This window comes from Halichoerus grypus, chromosome 8 (assembly GCF_964656455.1).
Source record: "Halichoerus grypus chromosome 8, mHalGry1.hap1.1, whole genome shotgun sequence".
NCBI lineage: Eukaryota > Metazoa > Chordata > Mammalia > Carnivora > Phocidae > Halichoerus > Halichoerus grypus.
The window spans coordinates 134,456,366-134,477,074 of NC_135719.1; the positions used below are offsets into that span (position 1 = coordinate 134,456,366).

The following is a 20,709-nucleotide window of genomic DNA, read 5'->3' on the forward strand; positions in this document are numbered from 1 at the left end:
TAGCCATATAAAACTAAAATATTCTCCTGCAAGCAGCTCTACTGGGAGATATTTACATGGTAATCAAATACAACCTAGAAATTCAGTATATGTTATAGTTATAATTAACAAAAGAGATTCTGGAAGCACAAAGGAGCAGCACCTACCTCAGACTAGAAGTGGAAATGGCTGAGAAAGATAAAGGGGAAGAAGGAAGAAGTAGGATAAAGGAAGAGGGGATCAGGAGGCAGGGAGATGGATGGGAGAGAATAGGAGGGACAGGAAGGAAGGAGAGAGAAGAAGCTACTGCAAAGGAATGCAAGAGAGGCCCTGGCTCATTCCAGAAGAGGTGGAGGAGGAGGAGGAAATCAGCTTAACTAAGAGAAGAGTGTGGTGGGTATTCGTGGGTTGGGGGAGAGGCCAGGGGGCTAATAATTAAGAGGGGGGCTGGGTTAGAGGAGGCCTATTTAAGATCATAACGGGCCTTGGATGGCATGCTGAGGGTGTCAGGCTTTATGCTTAAGGTAACAGGGAGCCATGCATCTCTCTAAAAAGACCTAATGGAGCACATGTGCATTGTGGGTAGGGAAGGCTACCTACCTGGCAGCAGTGTGGGACAAATGATAGGAGAGGGCAGTTACATTGAAGGCAGGTTGTTCTGGCAGGAGGTGGACTCAGATAGACCAGAAAGGGAAGAGCGGGAGCAAAACCGAAGCTGTCCTCATGATGACATGGAGGGAATGATGCAGAGACAAGCAAAAGAGATGACATCACAGTACCTGCAGACTGAGGAGACAGGGTCAGAGGCCAGCCCCTTCTTTCAGGTTGGAAGTTATTCACTGGTGCTGCTATTCATCAAGATAAGGAATAGAGACCAAGAAGCAGACGAGGGAAAAGAGAAGGAATTAATTTTGCGCATACTGAATCTGGCGTGTCTTTGTGGTGTCCACACAGAGATGTCAAGCAGGTTGATAAACAGAGCTTTTCTGAAGTTCAAGACAGAGGTCGTCCCGGACAGGTGGAGTTGGGGGTCATCAGTGTGCAAGTGGTTATAAAATTGCAGGAGTTATTAAGAACTCCTCGAGACAGTATGTATAATGCTGAAAAAAAATTGGTGGGGTGTGATTCTAAGGAAAATCTGATAACTCGATTCCAAAGATAGATATTAGCATTTTAACATCTCTGATATCAGAATGCCTCTGGAAATTAATGGGAGATCCTAGATTAATTGACAGTGCTTTTTCTTCAAAAAATAATGGTGTTTTATAATTAGTGACATCTTAGATCCAATGAAATAAGATGGTATATCAAAGCAACCTGGATCTAATAACTGCTTAGGAGAAGGCTATATTTATTTAATTTTTTAAAAGTCTACAAAAAATATATTAAGAAATAATAGTGCAGGTAGTATGCCAATGGGGTAAAATAATTACTTGACTCAAATGACAAGTTTGGAAACACTGATCCAAGAGCTTTAACAAGAATGACTATTATTTATTGAGCATTACTGACCACTGATTATGCAGATGTTCCACTAAGTATTTATGTGCTTTAATTCTTTTCAATCTCACATCAATTCTATGAGGTAACTATTATTGGTTTCATTTTGCAGATGAGCAAACTTAGACAGCGTGATTCAACATCAAATATCAGTCCTGGCAAAAATGTCCACAACAAATATCCAGAGCAATGTGACAGCCCACACAACTGAATCATAGCCGTGAAGAAATTTGGGGAAGTCAATACTCCCCAGAAGGAGAGCCTAATAGCCTGTAGAAAGAGACAGGAACCCTATTAGCAACCGGCAGGACTCTAGCCAACATCACTGGAATTCGTGAGCAAGATACAAATACTCTGGAAAGGAATCTTCCAAGAATCAAAACCTCAGTTCTAAGAGGGAAATGGGGGCACTTAGAGAAGTTCCTAGAATGAGAAATAAGGAAGAGGACCACAGTGGGCATGCAATGTAAATATGATGGAAGTGAATAGGGCCTTCTGGGGAAAGGCTCTGGGGATATCAAAAAATAATTGGGATACTCCAGGCCAAGAACCAGGAAATAGCTTGGAACTGCTTCAAATTTAGTCAACTTCAGTTTCCAATTGATCCTGGAAGTGAGGAAAGAACTAACTTATAAGACTGGGATGAAGATGCCCCAGTGGTGAGGAAGGAGAGGTTGCAGAGACTAGAGAATCAGGCAGGATCTGAAATCAGCTAGAACTGGGTTCAGGAATTCCTTGGCTATTTGATTTGATCAGATAAAAGGACAAGACTCACTACCCAGGAGAATAATTTTCCTCTTACCAGACAATAGTGATCAAGATGGAGGTCACCAGTGAGTTTCAAATAGCTATTTGGCCTTCTAGTCTATAGATCAAAAATAATAATAAAGCACAGAGAATTTATTACAGATCTGTTGCTACTTAGCCAGAGCTCTCTGTTGATTAAAAGTAAAAAGTATTCATGCAAATTCTATTAATATTAATAATTCAAATATAATGTGTGCTTATGTGGCATGTGCTGTACATTTTACATTCATTATCTCAACCCTCACAGCAACCCAACAACAACAAAAGCCTATTATAATCACATCTATTATTACATACAAGGAAACTGAGGCCCAGTGATGTGATGTAATTTGTCCAAGTACAAGGCAATATAAATAAGAAAAAAAAAAAGAATCAAACTTAGGTCATCGATTTTGAAGTCGGTGGTCAAATAATTTGTAAAGCCATATAAACCTCACACAATTTTTAAATGGCATCTAAAATTGCTAACCATGAATTTAAATAGTTGCAAAGTGTGTGATGTGTGTATTATAATGTCTATTTTAAGTGTATCCACTGGAACTAAATAACAGCAATTGGAAAACCCCCATCATTTATTTTAAATCATTTAATCATTCATCCTTAAACTCAAAGTTCCATTTCTCTTCTCTTGCAGAATTTGATCCCAATCTCATGTTTTATGAACAAAAGTCTTTTATTCATTGCCCAATGATGCTAACCTACAACAAAAATACATAGATGAATTAAAATTTATTTTAAAATTTCCAATAACTGTAAATTTACAAATATTACATATTTTTCTTCTGGAATGAGGTATTATTACAATTATCATTTATGTTCAATTGACTATAAGTGTGACTAATTTATAATTTTTTATTAAGTTTTTTATTCCCTTTTCCTTTTTCTGACTCTTCCCTAAATAGTTGCCTTTTAGTGCTATAATAGTTAAATACTACAGCATAAGCAATAACTCACATACAAAGTAAAAAGAAATACTGTGAAAGGGAAGTACTCTTGTACAGCTAGTTCTCTGATTAAAGACCTATGCATTTTTACCACCTACTTAAACAGGGATTTTCAAACAATAAGAGGGTTTTTTGTTTGTTTGTTTGTTTTACAATTTAGTATCTGGTTTCTACATAGAAGACTAAACTCATGCTTATAGCTAAATGTGGTCTTGGCCAACTAAATTTAAGATGTAACATTTTAGAAATTTACATATCAATGTCTCTAGAGTATTACTTGTTAAATTTTAAAAAAAGTCATGATCAGTGTGCATTTGTGATTACATGTGTACTCATTCTCTTACCTAAACTGACAAGATATTTTCCAAATGGTGTTTCTAAAGGGCATGTACAATATCAGCCTGCAGACATTTAGGTCTGTGTGATGCATTTGCTCTTCCTGTTTGTACCAATATATCAATGCAGAGTTGTTCTGTTTTCCTCAACTGCATTTATTGCTGCCTTTCTCAGCATAAACCTAGCCCATTGCATTTTTATAAATAAATATTTTTGAACCTTAAAAATTTAATAAAAAGGAAAACTTAATTGTAAAAAGATCCATAATGAGATGGACTGGGATATTTTCATCTATTACTTCCCTAGGTTCACATGTCATGAATGCATAGAATAACTCAGGGCTCAGCATTGAACTTTCCCCCTTATTTTTCATTATTATCTTTGATTTTAGATGTGGTACTGAGAAACCTTATTACCATAAATAAGTAGTTGGAAATGAGAGAGATTTGGGAGAGTCAACTTATAGACCCATCATTTGAGTTTTACAGCAAAAATTACATAGTGATCTACCATCTAAAAATATTTACAATCCATCAGCAACTCAATCAGATTCCACTTTTTTTAAGCAAATAATTGCAAACCACCAGACTTGCAAAGAAATTTGTTACATAGTCATTAGGTTCATTTTCTTATTATCATTGTTGGGTCAGGGAAGTTTTAACTCTCCAAGCAGAACCTAAGAGACAGTTTTGTAAGAAGAAGGGCTACAGGGAACGGGGAGGTGGGAAAGTTCCATCTCAGGCAGATTAACTTCAGGAAAGTGTGATGATTAAGTAGACTGTCTAGACATGGATATCTGTAGAACTTTCCACTCTGTCTTATCTACACTGAAGGTCTGCAAGTCTCTAAGGTACATGGAAACTGGTTTGAAGACCATTGCTTTAATGGATGCCTCTTTATTAATTGTATTCACTATATTCACTGTATCCCCAAGTGGCTGGCACAAAATATATTCCATTATGTTCTATAAATAGAACGTAGATGAATTACTTATCTAGTTATGTCATAAGATTCTAACTTTCATCAACATTTGGCATTTTATTTCCTTGTCATTCACATATAAGCCAGAAACCTCTAGATTTCTCAGTTGTTCAAAACATTCCAAATTTCTCAGCTTTCAAAGTCACAGTTGTTCTTTAACAAAACCCTATAAAGAAATACAATACAATGCTTCCAATCCTTTTGAGAAATAGGGACAAGAAGCCTTAGGCTCTGTGACAATACACTAACCTCACCTTTTAAAAGTGTATGGCTATTGAAAGAACAGATTAATTAACACTCCTAAAGCTAGGCTATATTCCCAAGGTAGAGAGTTCAATAGAAGTGGCTTCTGGCCTAAATAAGAGTGCTAAGTTGCTAATTAGCTTTGCCTATTATTTGTAGAAAGAAGTTTACTCTGTATATGAGAATAAAGCATATATTTGCACTACCTGAATAATTAAGAAACTTGATACATTGCAAGTAGCTAAAAATAACAATGGAATAATAGAAAATCTGAATAATGCCATTCTGTAAAAGAACTTAATTTATGTTCTGCTTTTTTCTCTGTAGTGACCTTTTTCTATATCCAAAAACTAAAGGAGGGATAAATCACAATGCAGGAGTTTTCTTTGTTATATATATTTTCCCAGGGTTTTTTTTTTCCTCCCGCCCTGCATCTCTGTCTATAAAAGCAAAAAATGAAATTGATTTCATTCAATTTCTTCTAAATCTGCTACTGTATTTCTATAAGATGGGAAAACCAAGGACAAATCCATCCAGATTTGTTGTCCTACGGTGGTAGAATTAGCGGAAGTCTCTAGCTCACTTTGTTTTTATAGATCCACCGTCAATTTCAGGACTGGCCTTTCCACATTTCCTTATTGGCACTCCCCAGTTAAAATTTCTGATCCCATAGGATCCCTGTTCCTAAAGTAACCACTGAAATTTTGCTTTCCCTTTTTTTTTTCAATGGCAACTTCTATCTTGAAGACCTTGGTTTACATTAGTAAGATGAGCAGTAACTCACAGGAAATCTCAGACCATATTATTGACAAAGGGATCTAAAATACTAAGACCCGCATATGTTGAGTTTCATTTCAGGAAAAAATTGGCATAAGTGTGGGCCAGATAAACATAGTTTCAAACAGTATGTATAGTAACATGTAATACTATCTCCGTTGTGCACATGTAGAACTGAAGAGAAGAAATAAAATAAGACAGGCTAGCTTATAAGGCTAGTAAAACACGGATCTGGGTTTGATGACTTCAAATTCCATGGTCTTTTTAATAAACCATGTTGCAAAAGCATTTTACCTCTAGAGAGAAATACTCATGGGGAACAGTCAGTATCCAATACCAGGTAAGCAAACACTTCCTTTTTCCTCTGATTATAAAAAGGAACACACAGGGGCACCTGGGTGGCTGGGTGGGTTGAGCATCTGCCTTTGGCTCAGGTCACGATCCCAGGGTCCTGGGATGAAGCATTGGGCTCTTGCTCTCTGCTCAGTGGGGAACCTGCTTCACCATTTCCCTCTGCTCCTCCCCCTGCTTGTGATCTCTCTCATTCTCTGTCAAATACATAAATAAAATATCTTAAAAATAATATAAATAATAAATAAATAAATAAATAAATAAACAAACAAAACACATACTACTATTACTTTGGAATTTTCTGAGGTTATATAGTTAATCAAGTATTGATGTACTCACTACCAATCATAAACAAAATGCAATTTAAGCACCTAAACATACAGTGGTTATGTACATTTGAGTTGAAGTGTCTATAGGGAACAAATTGTACAAGCATTTCAAAAACGTTCATCTTTTGGGATCTTCAATAAGATGAAGGTCTTGTTGACTATGTTTATATGAATAAATGCTGCATTATATTTATATAAACCAACTAACAGAAGTGTATATTATATTAATATCTTAAAATGTCCTGTAAATAACTAAAATTTGAAATACTCAAAAGAATTATGAAACCCATCAATTATTCTCCACCCATTTCTCAAGCCCCATGTCCATTCTGTAGCCTCTAGCAGCTCTGATGGTCACTCAATGTCAACACAAAGTAAATGCAGAAAATTATCCAATGCAAGAGGCAGCTTACTCTTGAGATAATCAAACATCAAGCTGTATCTTTTCTATCTAGTAAAAGAAGAAAGAAAAAAAAGGAAGGAAGGAAGGAAGGAAAAAAGAAAGGAAGGAAGGAAGGAAAAGAAGGAAAAAAGAAAGGAAAGGAAAGGAAGAAAAAGAAAGAAAGAAAGAAAGAAAGAAAGAAAGAAAGAAAGAAAGAAAGAAAGAAAGAAAGAAAAAAAGAAAGAAAGAAAGAAAAGAAAGAAAGAAAGAAAGAAGAAAGGAGAGAGGAAGAAGGAAGGAAGGAAGAAAATTAATATCTCCTTTGTCTTCTCTCCTCATGTCCATCCCCACTTCTTGCCCTCCCTTAACAAAATTCCTTATAGTTGTTGTCTGTATCCACTGCCTCTAATTCTCTCCTCCCATTCTTTTTTGCAGCCATTCAAGTCATATTCTCTCTAACACATCCCTGTAACACCAAAACTGTAGTTATCAATTCACCAATGACCTCTCTTATGAACTGAGTAGTGACCCTCCCTCTCAAAAAATCATATTCTGAAGCCCTAGTCCCCAGTGTGATTGCATTTGGTGATAAAACTTGAAGCAAGCAATTGAGGCTAAATGCATAAGGATGGGGCTCCAGTCCAGCAGGACTGGTGTCTTTATGAGAAAGGGAGTATGTGAGCACAAAGGAAAGGTCATATGAGGACAAGTAAGAAGGTACCATCTACCAGTCAAGGCAAGAGGACTCATGAGAAACCAACCCAGGCAGCAGCTTGAATAAGACTTCCAGCCTCCAGAACTGTGAGAAAAAAAGAAAAAAATCCTGTCGTTTAATCCACCTAGTCTGCGGTATTTTCTTACGGCAGCCCGAGCTGACTGATATAACCTCCATGTTTCTAAATCCAATCATCAGGTTTTTTTGTTTTTTGTTTTTTTTGTTTTCTTGTTTTTTGTTTTTTCTGTGTCAGCATCTTACTTTACCTGTCAGGAGCATTTTATGCAGTTTAACGTTCTCTTAAACTGTGTCTCTTAGGACACCACAATCAACAAGCTTTTAGCTTTCTTTTTCTTTTTTTTTTTTTAAGCTTTTATCTTTCTACTAACTCTTTGTCAGTGTCCATGTCGCACTCATTTCTCTACTTCTAAATGTTGATGTCATCCACATCAAGTGACCCATTCTCTTTACTAAGTAACACAGTCCCTGGGTAATCTCATCTGGTCTCCTGGCTTTAGTTACCTCGTGTATGCTGATGACTACCAACTTTATATCACCAACCTGTAACTCTCTCCTGAGCTCCAGACCTAAAATATATACCCAACTCCTGGCAAGATATTTGCACCTGAATGTTTAACAGGAACTCAGATTTAACATATTCCAAACTGGCCTTCTGATAAACCACCATTCTTCAACTAACTTATCCCACCTGCCGTTTTCCTATTTCAGTTAATAAAAACTCAACTCTGCTGAAGCCAAAATAATTGTATTTTACTCACATCTCAGATTCTGTCCAACAGCAAAGCTGTTGGTTCTCTAAGTACTTGGGGAGGCCCCCTTCCTGGTCTACAGACGGCCATTTTCTCATTGTATCTTCACACGACAAAAAGCAGAGAGAGATAAGAAGCAAGTGCTCTAGGGTCTCTTCTCACGAATCCTGTTCATGAGACCTTCACCCTTTTGGTCTAATCACATCCCAAAGGCTCTACTTTCAAATATCATCACACTGAGAATTAGGTTTCAATATATAAATTTGCAAGGGTGGGGGAACACAAACATTTAGTAGATAGCATCATTCATATAGGACCCTCTTCTAAGGGGACTTCTCTTACCCACACAACTTTAAAGAGTTGGCTACAAAAGCAATATTGCATTCCACATGTTAATGCTCCTTCTGGGCCTGATTAGACCAGGAATGAGCCACAACTCCAGGGCAGAGAAATCCATAGTCATATCAACTGACCTCTTATCACTGGAGCCTCATCTAAGGAAGTGAGATGAGCCAGGAAGAGTCCTCTCCTGAGCATTTGGTTTGGGGAAGCTGAGAGTTTGAGCCACCTGATAGAGTTTGAGACAGAGAATGACTTAGAGATGACAATGAAGGTCCATGGGGACAGCAAAGATGGGGGCTACAATATGCACAGGAAATTAATTCACAGGGAAATGAAACAGAAGCAAGAGAAGAGCACAGAAGCTGTGATAATAAAACAAGGTCCCTAGAGAAGTCTTGCTTCCTAAACATACCAATCTGTCTATAAATTACTGTTTTTAAGGTAACTTGAAGAGATCGCTCTCCCTTGCAAACAAGCTAGTATACAAACTCATCAGCTAAGTGCACAATGAGGCTAAATTTATATTAACTATGTAAAAAAATTATCTTACTCATGCATTTGAGCACATTCTTGTGAAATCAGGTGTATCTGCCCACGGGTGTCAACAAACAACAATATAGAGAACCGTGGTTAAATGACTGCATATTTAAGTCAAGTGCAGAAAACAATGTTTTGTTGAATGGCATTTTGTTAAACCTTTAATGAACTACTCTTTACAAATGATCTCATCTGTGTAAAATGGCTAGTGAAGCTCAGAACTATGCAGCCATAATTTACATTGGACTGGCAGTAATAGGTATAGCAACTTCGTGGTCTTTCATTTTGCTCTTCATGTTCAAATACACTAAGCTAAAGATCAACCATAGCAAGAGAAGGTGGATGGTGATTTTTTTTTTAAGGGGATAGAAACTACATTTTCTTTGGTGATGTTGATTTTTCTGGCATCTTTTGTGTGAAGGGAACAAAGAAAAATAGACACTAGAGACATTAATCACACAAAATCTGTCACTAAAGAGGGACACAACCAACAATTTTACCATCAAAATGCAATCCATAATCAGGAGAAAAGGGAATTGCTACGCTGTGTGATTCTACCCCTGATAACTCATTAATTAGATGCCAACTGTTAAATACTACAGCCAAGGCAGACGAAAGGTCTATTTTCTCCATTTGCAACAAAAGCACTTATCAATGGACGATACTCATTTCTTCAAAATTGCTTTTTGTGTTTTTTTGTCAGTTTGAGTTTTGACATGAATCATTTTTAAAACCCTTGTAATTAAAATCTCTAGAGCTTGGGGCATAAATTTGCTAGTTGAAAAATGTTTAAATGTGATCAGTAGTATTTATTCTATATATCTTTGAAAAAGTATGGTGTGCTGTTTGGAAAATTTGACACCTTTGTTATTACCTTGAGTTAAAATTTAAATGAGTATTAGACCAAGAGAAAGAGTTTTCTATAAAAGCCAAATTGATACATATTTTTGTGTACACATGGTTTACATTTCCTGTTGAGAGTAACAAAAGAAGTAAAATATAAAAAAGAATGGGATAAAAAAAGTTGTCCTTGGACTTTAGATTTGAAATCCATTAAAAGATAGGTTGTAAGGAGGTAGTTGCTTTATCTGAACTGTTTTTTTTTTCCTTTCTTTCTTTCTATTTCTATCCTAGTTATTAACCAAATTAGAGTTATTACCCAAAGAATAGAGGTCCTAGAATCAGGCCCAGAGGGAATTCAGGGGAAACAGCTTTTGCGTATGAATTTGTGCTGCTCTGTTCAAAGCAAGCCATTCAGGCTTTCAACACTTTATTTTATCAGTGTTTTAGGGAGAACAACCAAAAAAGGAAGGAAAAAAAAAAAAGGATTAAGATTGTGTGTGCCTGACGGAGACTGGGGGTAGGGTAGTTGGGATTTTAGTGGTCTGAAGACAAAGCAGAAAGATACATTGGTGGGCTAGGGCTTCAGAATATGATTTTTTGGGAGGGAGCGTCACTACTCAGTTCAAAAGAGAGGTCATTGATGAATTGATAACTACAGTTTTGTTGTTGCAGGGTTGTGTTAGAAAGTTAGACCAAGTGAAGTTGTTATCATCTAGCTTATACAACTCCAAACCTTGTCTGGTAAATCTGCATATCAATTGTCACTAACCACTCTCTATAAGGACCCACACATTTTCTGTGACCTCCAATAGTAAGTAATATTCCATGGGTCCCCGAGCTCTCTGGATCTTGAACTAAATTAAAGCCTCTTCAATCAAAAACGTTAGTTAGTCAACTGAGCACAAATCATCTTGGCCCTCTCTGGCATAAGCCACTACTTTTTGATTGAGGATTTACCATGTAACTATCCTGTGCAGTGCCTTCTGGAAATTCCAAGGTCTATAAGGCATGTTTCCTGTCCTCAAAGAGGCCTGTCATCTACAGGCTACAAGGGACACAGATGTAACACATAAGAAATAATAAAGTGTGCACGTGCACGTGTGTGTGTGTGCGTATGGCAGGGAGGAGCAAACTGTAATGCTGACTTAAAAAAGCTAAGGAAGTTTCCTTACTATCAATTCCTCAATTCTGAAATAATTCCTATGTAAGTGGATATGGGGTGTTATGATAAAGATATATAAGCTCATCTTGTTCATGTTTACAGTGCTCATTAGAAAAGCTAAAATAATTTATATTTTTTTTAATTTGGAAAAGAAACTAAAGCCTGTTCTATAGCTAGTCAGTGCTAGTCAGCTTTCCTTGATATGCCATCTTCTGTAAAGGTCTCCGATTTGAGTTTAATTTTCAATGACATGCTCATTTTGTTCAGGGTGAAGAAATTGCATGTTGAATCCTTCTTTACTACTCTGTTCTCAGTTTCCAAGAGGCCCTCAACTCCTAAAGATACCACTGAAATCTTTACTAGTTAAAATAGATATTTGATTAAGAATTTCTTTTCTTCATGATATAATACACGGTGGCATATTTGAATAGATTTTTAAAAGTATACCTGCGTCGTCTTCACTTGTCAGAACATAAATTATTTTATGATATTTTATGTATATTCAATTATTGAATACATAAATATCATTTGTGTTTTAAAATGTATGTAGAGAGGAACCATGAGAGACTATGGACTCCGAGAAACAAACAGGGTTTTAGCCGGGAGGGGAGTGGGGGAGGGGTTAGCCTGGTGATGGGTATTAAGGAGGGCACGTACTGCACGGAGCACTGGGTGTTATACAAAAACAATGAATCATGGAACACTACATCAAAAACTAATGATGTACTGTATGGTGACTAACATAACATAACAAAATAAAATAAAATAAAATAAATAAAAAAATAAAATAAAATAAAAAAGATGTATGTAGACATGGGGCACCTGGGTGGCTCAGCTGGTTAAGTGTCCGACTCTTGATTTCAGCTCAGGATATGATCTTGGGGTCCTGAGATGGAGCCCCGTGTCAGGCTCCATGCTCAGCGGGAAGTCTGCTTAAGATTCTCTTTCTCCCTCTCCCTCTGCCCCTCCCTGCCACGCTCCTGTGCACTCTCTCTCTCTAAAATAACTAAATAAATCTTTAAAAATAAATAAAAATGTATGTAGACAGTTTTGGGGTGTATTATGCCATTTCATTTATTGAGAACACTATACTGTTTATAGTTTTGGTATTAGTGGACCCTTTAAAAAATTGCACAAAATAGCCATTTTTTCAAAAAAAAAATGTTGTTTGTTTCCACAAACTTTAAAAGCATTTTTATCTCTGTTTTTTACTTGTCTCAAATCTTAAAAGCAGGAATCTGGAGACCTAAGTCTCTATTTGAAGCTACATTACTGACCTGTTTTCTGAACTCGGGCAAATCAATAAACAATTTTAATGGTTTACTATTTTATAGTAATAATAGCAATAACAACAATAAAAGTTAACATTTTAACTTATTCCAAGTCAGGTGGCCAGGTGCTACACGTCTTAATCTTTACTACATGCTAATAATATCATCCTCCTCTTTTACTGATGATGAAATTGAAGGACAGAAAGACCCAAGGTCACTCAGCTAATCAGAAGCCAAGCCAAGATATGGGCAGTTTGACTTGAGAATCTGCGTTTCCAACCACCAGGCTACACTACCTCTGAAACCTAACTCGCATTGTACCATGTATATCCTTCAACCACTTGCTTTATTTTTATTTTTCAAAAGCTTTCTCCAGATATCTATGGCTCCAAAGAAATGACACTCTTTTCCATCCCTAATACATATTCCAGTCTGCAGGCTGTGGATTTTCACTAAAGCCTGTCCTCTGACTGGAATGTTACTTGCCTATCTCCAACATTCCAAGTCCTGCCCACCCTTCGATAACTAGCTATTCCCAGTAGTAACCAACTGGAAGATAAATTCTCTCGTAATCACACCAAAACCTTTAGCTACTAACTATACAAAGAAGAAGACATTTACAAAATCATAGGAGAAAATTTGAATAAACAATGAGAAACCATTTATATGGATGAGGCAATATATCATGGTAACATCAATTCTTCCCAAATTGTTCTACAAATTTAAAATAATTACAATAAAAAATTCGGCAGATGTTCATAGAAAATTGATAAAACTCCTTCTATGATTAATATAGAATAATGATGGTCTGCAAGTAATTATGTCAGTTTTGTAATGAATGAAACAAGGTTGACTTAGTTTGAATTACTTCACCACATATTAAAATATTTTATATGATTATAATAAGAGAAGCAGTATGGCATATACGCAGGAACAAAAATGTCAGTGAAACAAAATACATAGCTTACAAACAGACCTACTTATACAAAGAAACTTATGTTATACCAAAAAAAAAGTGTGATAAAAATGATGCTACAAAACAAAGAGGGTAAGATGGATTGCTCAATATATGGTGTTGGGAAAAAAGGCTCCTTCTACAGAGAATAATTACACTAGTCCTCTACCTTCCATAAAAGGCAAAAGCATACCCCACAAAGATTATAAAAAATAATTAAGGCAATACCATTAAGCTAATAAAGTAAAATATTTAAGGATATCTTTGTAAATATCTCTTGACTTGGCAAAAATTAGAAAAACTTAAACAAGAAGAATTTCTATCTAATCGAGGACAATATACATGAAGTTAACAGACAGATAAGACACTGGAGAAAGATATTTGAAATGTCTTAAAATAAACATACTATGACTATCTGTAATAGACAAAGAACTCCACATTTTAGAAAGACATAAATCTAAAATTTTTAAGTGGGAAAAAATATTAAAATAAATAATTCACAAAAGAGAAAGTTCAAATAGTAATTCCATGATGAGGGTTATCAACTCATTAGTAAGTAATCAGATAAATTAATAGTTCAATTATGCTATTCTATATTCATTTAAATCACAAAACTTAGTACTGGAGAGGATGTGTAGAGATATACTCATGAGTGTGTAAACCAGAACACTCCATATGGAAAGCAGTCTGTTAATACTTAGTGAAATAAATTGAGCACATACCCTATGATCTGCAGGCACCTTGTTCATAGAGGTCTGTAAGGGTCCAGGTATATAAATATTCTTCATGGCGTTGAAAGATAGAACTGGGGAAATGAATAACAAAATGTCAAAGATGTATGCTATGGGATATTATATATTGGAAGCAATAAACAGACATATCTCAAAAACACAATACTTAGTTAAAACAAGTGAGAAATAATATTTATAGCACAATACCCTTTATGTAAATTTAACACGTACACAACAACAGCACCATATTAATTTTTCTTACAAGGATACATATGTATTTAAAGACATATATCAAACACTGTAGTAAATGTCTACAGGATGAAAGGAATGGGGGCAGAGGTCAGGGATGAAGGGGGAAAACTACAGGTAAGTGAAGTAAGACAAACACTTGCTTGAATTCACAATGATAATTTGGCATAAATGGATAAGTTTAATTAACTCAGATTTCAGCCCCTGAAAAACAAGAGCCAAAAATATAATAATAAATAAAATAAAATATAAAATAAAATAAAATGTGTTTTAGATTCAGCTAGATTTGTGTAGACTGATACAACAAGGAACTTCCAAGAGGGACTGTGGGTGGATGTGCAAGGGTCTGAGAAAGGTCGGGAAGCAGGGAAGTACTTTGTCTATCCTCGACACTTAAACCATGTGCTGTCTGGGTCTCTCCTTCGTTCTGAAAATGTGGTATTTGGGCTGAAAGTACTCTTTTATTTGAAGAACAAAGAAATTGAACAAAAGGATCCTTAAGAAGCACTGAGGATTCATGGAAAGAATGGACGCTTTGGCATAGTGTAGAGTCTCTACCCAGCTATGTGTGTGACTTTGGGTGAGTCATTGATTTCTCTTTTATAAGCCTTGCTTTTCTTGTTTGTCAACAATGAGAAGAGATCCTGCGGTCCAGAGCCATTAAGATGAGATGGTTTCTTCACTTCATTCAACAGATATTTATTGAGTCTGTGGCATAGTCCACTGTTCTAAGGGCTAGACTAATTAAAAAAATTTCTAGCCGTTATGGATTATAGTTGGGGGAGGGATGTCCAGAATAGCAGATGGTGGTATCTTTGGGTGAGCCCCAGAACAGAGTAGGTGGGTAAGAAGTGTCCAGAAGTAGAGCAATTCCATTGTAGATAGGATTGCCGGGACAAGCCTTGTTAAGAGTTTAAGCAAAGATCTGGAGAAAGTAAGGGAGCAAGCTGGGCGGTCCAGGGTGAGAAGGGACCAGGAGGTGGAAGCTAGTCTGACATGTCCAGGAAGAGCAAGGAAGCAGTGGAATGGGAGAGCAATGGGCAAAGGGCAAGCAACAGGGGATGGGAGGTGGGAGTTCACAGAGTCCAGACACAAGGGTCTTGTGGGCCATTGTAATGACTTTGACCTCCACTCTGAGAGACAGGAAGCCCCTGAAGGGCTATGAGCAGTGAGGGATATGACTTAACTTATTCTAAAAGAAAACATTCTCTCTGCTGTGTTGACACAGACTGAAGTAGAGTAAGAATGGAAGCCGGAGAGCAGCTTGGAGGCTTGCATCTCTTGCAGCAGGAGATGATGGTAGCTTGGCCTGACTTGTAGAGTGGAAAAAGCAAAAGACTCAGACTGGATCTGTTTTGAATATACTGACAGATCTGGATGTGGAGTCCGAAAGAAAGGCACCCAGAAGAGGGTGCACAAGTCATCTAGTGCAACAGTTAGCATCTAGAAGTCACCTCAAACGGTTAAGCGCAGCACTCCCAGGAGGGGCTCAGTTAAAATGCAGAGACCTGGTACCTATGCTCAGAGATTTTCATTCAGTATATTTGGGATGAGCCTTCTCAGAAATTTATAGTTTTGGCAGGCATTTTAGATAGTTCTGGCCCAGATGGTCTATACAACCATCCTTCAAGAAACACTGTTCTAGAAAGGTGAACATTTTCAGAATTTTTAGCATTCTTGGAAGAAACACAATTAAACTGGAAAAAGCCAATCAAAATCTTGAGGCAAATATTGCATTTTAATTCTAAGATGGGGAAAAATATACGGTGACAACCATGGAGTGATTACAAGTAATGTTTTCTTCTTCCAGCGAATGTAAGAGCCAAGATGACTTGGGGACGCCTAGGAAAATATATTTAATTGTCTTTATAAATGGAATTAATGGACAATACAAAATTGAAGTAAAAGCAGAAACAAGACAAGGGAGGGGAGAAACTGACTCTTTGCCTATGCTCTTGCCATTATTTTGTGTTTAGGTTAAAATTACATCTGTACATCTGCAGAGGCAAAATCAGTTAAAATGAAAAGTGTCTGCTGCGGACAGTCAAATTTCACTGTGAATTGAAGAGTCAAGTTAGAAGGGTAGAAAATATTTTTAAAGTTTTTTTTTTTTTTTCCCTTTTAAACTTGATTTTTACGTTTCTTTTAAAAGTGCGAACTAGGGGCACCTGGGTGGCTCAGTTGGTTAAGCGACTGCCTTCGGCTCAGGTCATGATCCTGGAGTCCCGGGATCAAGTCCCGCATTGGGCTCCCTGCTCAGCAGGGAGTCTGCTTCTCCCTCTGACCCTCTCATGCTCTATCTCATTCTTTCTCTCAAATAAATAAATAAAATTAAAAAAAAAAAAAAAAAAAAAAAATAAAAGTGCGAACTATTTAATACTTCTTGACCAGGGTTTCCTCATTTGCAGATTGAAGACCCTCAAATGGATCCTCAATGAAGATTCTTTCTGGGTCCAAATAATATGTCATGCTAAACAAAGCCACGTGATAAAGTGTCAGTTGTAATTTTAATCAGATACCAGAGGCTGATATACAGAATTTCCATGCATGTACCGAGTCCCTCTGAATTAGCCAGTTTTCTTTAAAGTGGGAAGCCTAGTGAGAGAGGTTGCTCTCTAATTTCCAGCTCAGAATTTCAGGGTTTCAGAAAGCCCAGATCATTCAGATAAGGTTCAGATAAAGATCCTAACATATGGATGCAGTTGAGCCTTTAAAACTCATCCTCTCCACCTAAAGTGGGAGGTGGGTATTTATGACTAAAGCATAGAAATTGCTAGTGCAGACGGAGTATGTAGACAAACATCAAGGTTAATGACAAACAGTATCTTTTAGCAATTTTTATAAATAAAATTACAAAGAACATCATTATTATTTTGGCCTGGGGACAGCTAGAAGATTATAAACAACCTTGTTATTTAGCCAGGAAAAATTAAAGGCAGAGAGTGCCAAAAGTATCTTATACTCACTAACAAGTCACCTCAGATTGGTAAATAACTTGGAAAGATGTGGTACAAATGCAGAAAGATGTGTGCCAGGCTCAAATTCTTACAGACGACAGTTCACTGCAGACAAGTGCAATGTAATGATGACTTTGATGGGTCTTCATGCCACAAGACAACTCTTTGTAAGAAATAAAATATGAGATTTTTTCCGAAAGGATAAAAAAAAAAAGTCTCTGGAGACAAATCGCTGTGTATCATTAATGAAAGAGAAACAAAGAAAAAGACAAATCAATGCAGTTAACGAATCTTAATGGCTGAATTGTGCATTTACTTTACCAAAACTGAACACTTTAGAGAGCACAAAACAAAAGATGAATTTTGAATAACAAAATCCTCAAAATGAGAAGCAGACTTCGAAAGTACAGGTACTCTTTGAATGGGGAGGATGGGTCCCGCGTCCTCTCAGTTTCAATTTTGAGAAATCCAAAATTAGAAAATAATGATGCTCACAAGATTCCCAAATGACAGCATTTCTGGAATATCTTGTTTCCTTGTCTTTTTTCTTTTCTCCTTGTCAACTACAATTAAGCCCTCAAGGGGCAAATAAAAACATTCAATTATGTTGAATTCAGTGGCTATTTGGTGGGCACAGGACTAAGGCCAGGGAGATGCAAAAGTTTAGTCTAGAATATTGGTTCTTGACTGTGGCAATTTTGCACCCTCCCCCCAGGAAACGTTTGGCAATATCTGGAGGGAGGGGTCTGGAGGGAGGGGTGCTACTAGTGTCTGGTGGGTAGAGGCCAGGGATGGTCCTAAACATACTGTTCAAGTGCCGTGCATGGAGCAGTTCTATTCAGCAAAGAGTCATTCGGTGCAAAATGACAAGAGTGCCAAGACTGAGAAGCCCTGGACCTGTCCTTTAAAGATGTTTCCATCTATGTACATGGAGCAAATAGGTGGAGAAAGATATTCAGAGTATAATGAGAACATACCTAACATTGTGATTAGTTTCTTTAGGGATATGGAGAAAGCAAAGGAAATTGTCACCCTATAGTGTTCGTTAAGATGCACATTGAAGAATTTTGGTTGACAGAAGTAAAGAAAAAGGATATTCCAGATGAGGGGATGGACTTATCCAAAGCAGAAAGACATAAAAGTGAGTGAAAATGTTGATGCCTGCTGACTTGCAATCAGGAAGACCTGGGGCTGAGGAGAGGCAAATTCTTTCATAAAGCACCGACAATGTGCAAGGAATTATTCTCTAACTTGTCGTTACAACTGGTAAAGATGAATTGCAGAAGAAACCTCAAGTTTTGGATACCATAGTCAAGAGTTTGAATCTATTCGATCACTACTGTGAAGCCATTAAAGGCTTTTGAACACAGGGATGATATGATCAGACATATAATTATAGAAAAATAATTCTCGTGGCAGAAGTAAGATGGATTGAAGGGAGAAGTTTGAATAAAGAAATTGGTCAAGTTATTGGAGCACTTTCCAAAATGTGTTCCTGGACTTGCTAAAAAGTGTCATTAAATAAAAGTTTTCTATGGTTAAATACATTTGGGAAATTCTTGGTTAAACTAAGTCAGACAAGTTTCTCTAATACAGCACTTCTTGGACTCTTTCCTTAGCTTTTACACATTGTTATTCTTCACAAGGAGCTATAGTATGCAGCATTTTCCAAGTGTATTTGCCTCAGGAATATTTTTTCACGGCATGTACAATAGGAATCATGTTCCAAAGGACACTTCAAAAGAAATGTAAGTTAATATTAAAAAAAAAAAAATGTTGAGACTGGGTTAATATAAAAGCTATTGAGCTAGTGGAACTTACTTTCAGACTTCCAGTTTAAGACATTGGGCAGAGAGTGATATCCTAAGGAAGACTATTAGGCAAGAAGACATTCTTGCACACATATCATGATAGGCCTGGAGCTGGAAGTAAGAAATTCTAAGAAATGGCTAGAAGAGAGATGATGATGCATTTGATTTAAACTAACATGCCGATTACTGAACAATTATTGTGGCTGCCTGAAGTGCTGAATTGAGAAGGATTCTCAAGCTTTATCAGTAATCAATGAGGGATTGCATGAGTAGAGTGATGCCTTCCATAGAAGCGAGGAACATAATATGCAGTACTCATGTCATATGTTGGTCACACATGGACCAGAAAGTAGCTAGTTTAACATGGATTATGTATTGATTTTAAATATTCTTAGTTCATGAAAATTTTCTTCAAAGGGAACCTCTTCTAGAAATGTAAAGGAACAGAACAGATAAAAGCAACACTATCTATGTAAGGTCTAGAAACTCCACTACTCTCCCTCTGGGACTTCCTCCTCATGGACATAACTAGCCATGATAGCTTCTAGAGCTAATTAACTCATTGATCAAGATAAGGCTAGCAGATCCTAAGGGAAGCTGGCTGTGGTAAAACACTTTTACCTTCTCAGGGAAAATGCTTCCTGTTTTCTTTTATTTTCTAATTGAGTTCCCATTGGTTCTCTATTAATATTCAGTAAAGATTTGAGAACTTCCCAATTAATTCAGTTTTACCAATAGACAATCAAAGGAGGGCTTTTCAGTTCACACGGTAAACATTCAGGGAAAAGTTAGAGTTTACAGCGGAGGGACCCAATGGACGTTGGAAGTACACTGGCAGCAGTAATGGAAAGTGGGGAAAACCTAAGAGAAAGATGTCTCTGTGACAAGCAGAGTCCACCATCTCCTCTCCTTGGCAATCACCCTTGCTGAACTTTAGAGGTTTTGAGATTTATTTAATTACCGGAGAATGATTTCTTTGCAGCGCCAGTTGTTAACTTAATGGTTTTGTCCTGTAAACTCACAGCAAAGTGCAGAGCAAGGAAACATATTTTAAAATGGTATTTTGTCTTGGAATCAACAGAGAAGTATTGCAAGAATAATTTGTCACTTTGACAAGCTTCAGATAGCCAATGAAATTACCAGATACCTCTTTAAAAAATATTAGATCTGGAACAAGAGCAAACCAATACTCCATAGTTGGACATTAATTAATGGGTTTTATCTGATACATACATACCATTCTTGTCAAGTAAAGCAACTTAGTGTCCTCTCTTCCAGTTTCAATCAAATAAACTCTGATGACCACAGCTAGGAGAGCTTCCCATTCAGCTTTGTATCCTCAGTACCTAACATAGATGCGTGGCGCATTTGGGCTAAGTTCCCAGTTATTATTTGCTGAGCTAAAGGTCTTGTTTCTGAGTATATATCTAGATCATGTGCAATAGCAACAGGCATATTACTTGGGAGAGACTTGAACAAAAGGAGGCTGAAGAACTCTAGTCTTCAGTTTGGAGGACTTGTAAATATCTCTGAGGGCATAAGATGTTTGTTCGAGTAGATGCAAAGTCTGGGGTACATGCGGACTCTGCTTTCTGCTAGTTTTTTCAGCAATGGGGCTACCGGTTGCTAGAAATGTGTTTCAATCAATACACTGGTATACTTAGCGAAGTTGACATGGATGGGGTAATTCTGCTACATTAAAAATTGCAACGTATAGGTTAGAAACATATTAATAAG

General features: G+C 36.9%; 1 long non-coding RNA gene across 1 annotated transcript in view; it reads right to left on the reverse strand.

Annotated features, from left to right (window-relative positions):
• Positions 1-20,709, reverse strand: part of LOC144378875 (uncharacterized) — a 76,910-nt gene that overhangs the window by 41,340 nt on the left and 14,861 nt on the right. Inside the window, exon 2 of the long non-coding RNA XR_013440799.1 lies at positions 13,947-14,029. This is a non-coding gene — a long non-coding RNA (uncharacterized LOC144378875). The remainder of the gene's footprint in view (positions 1-13,946; positions 14,030-20,709) is intronic.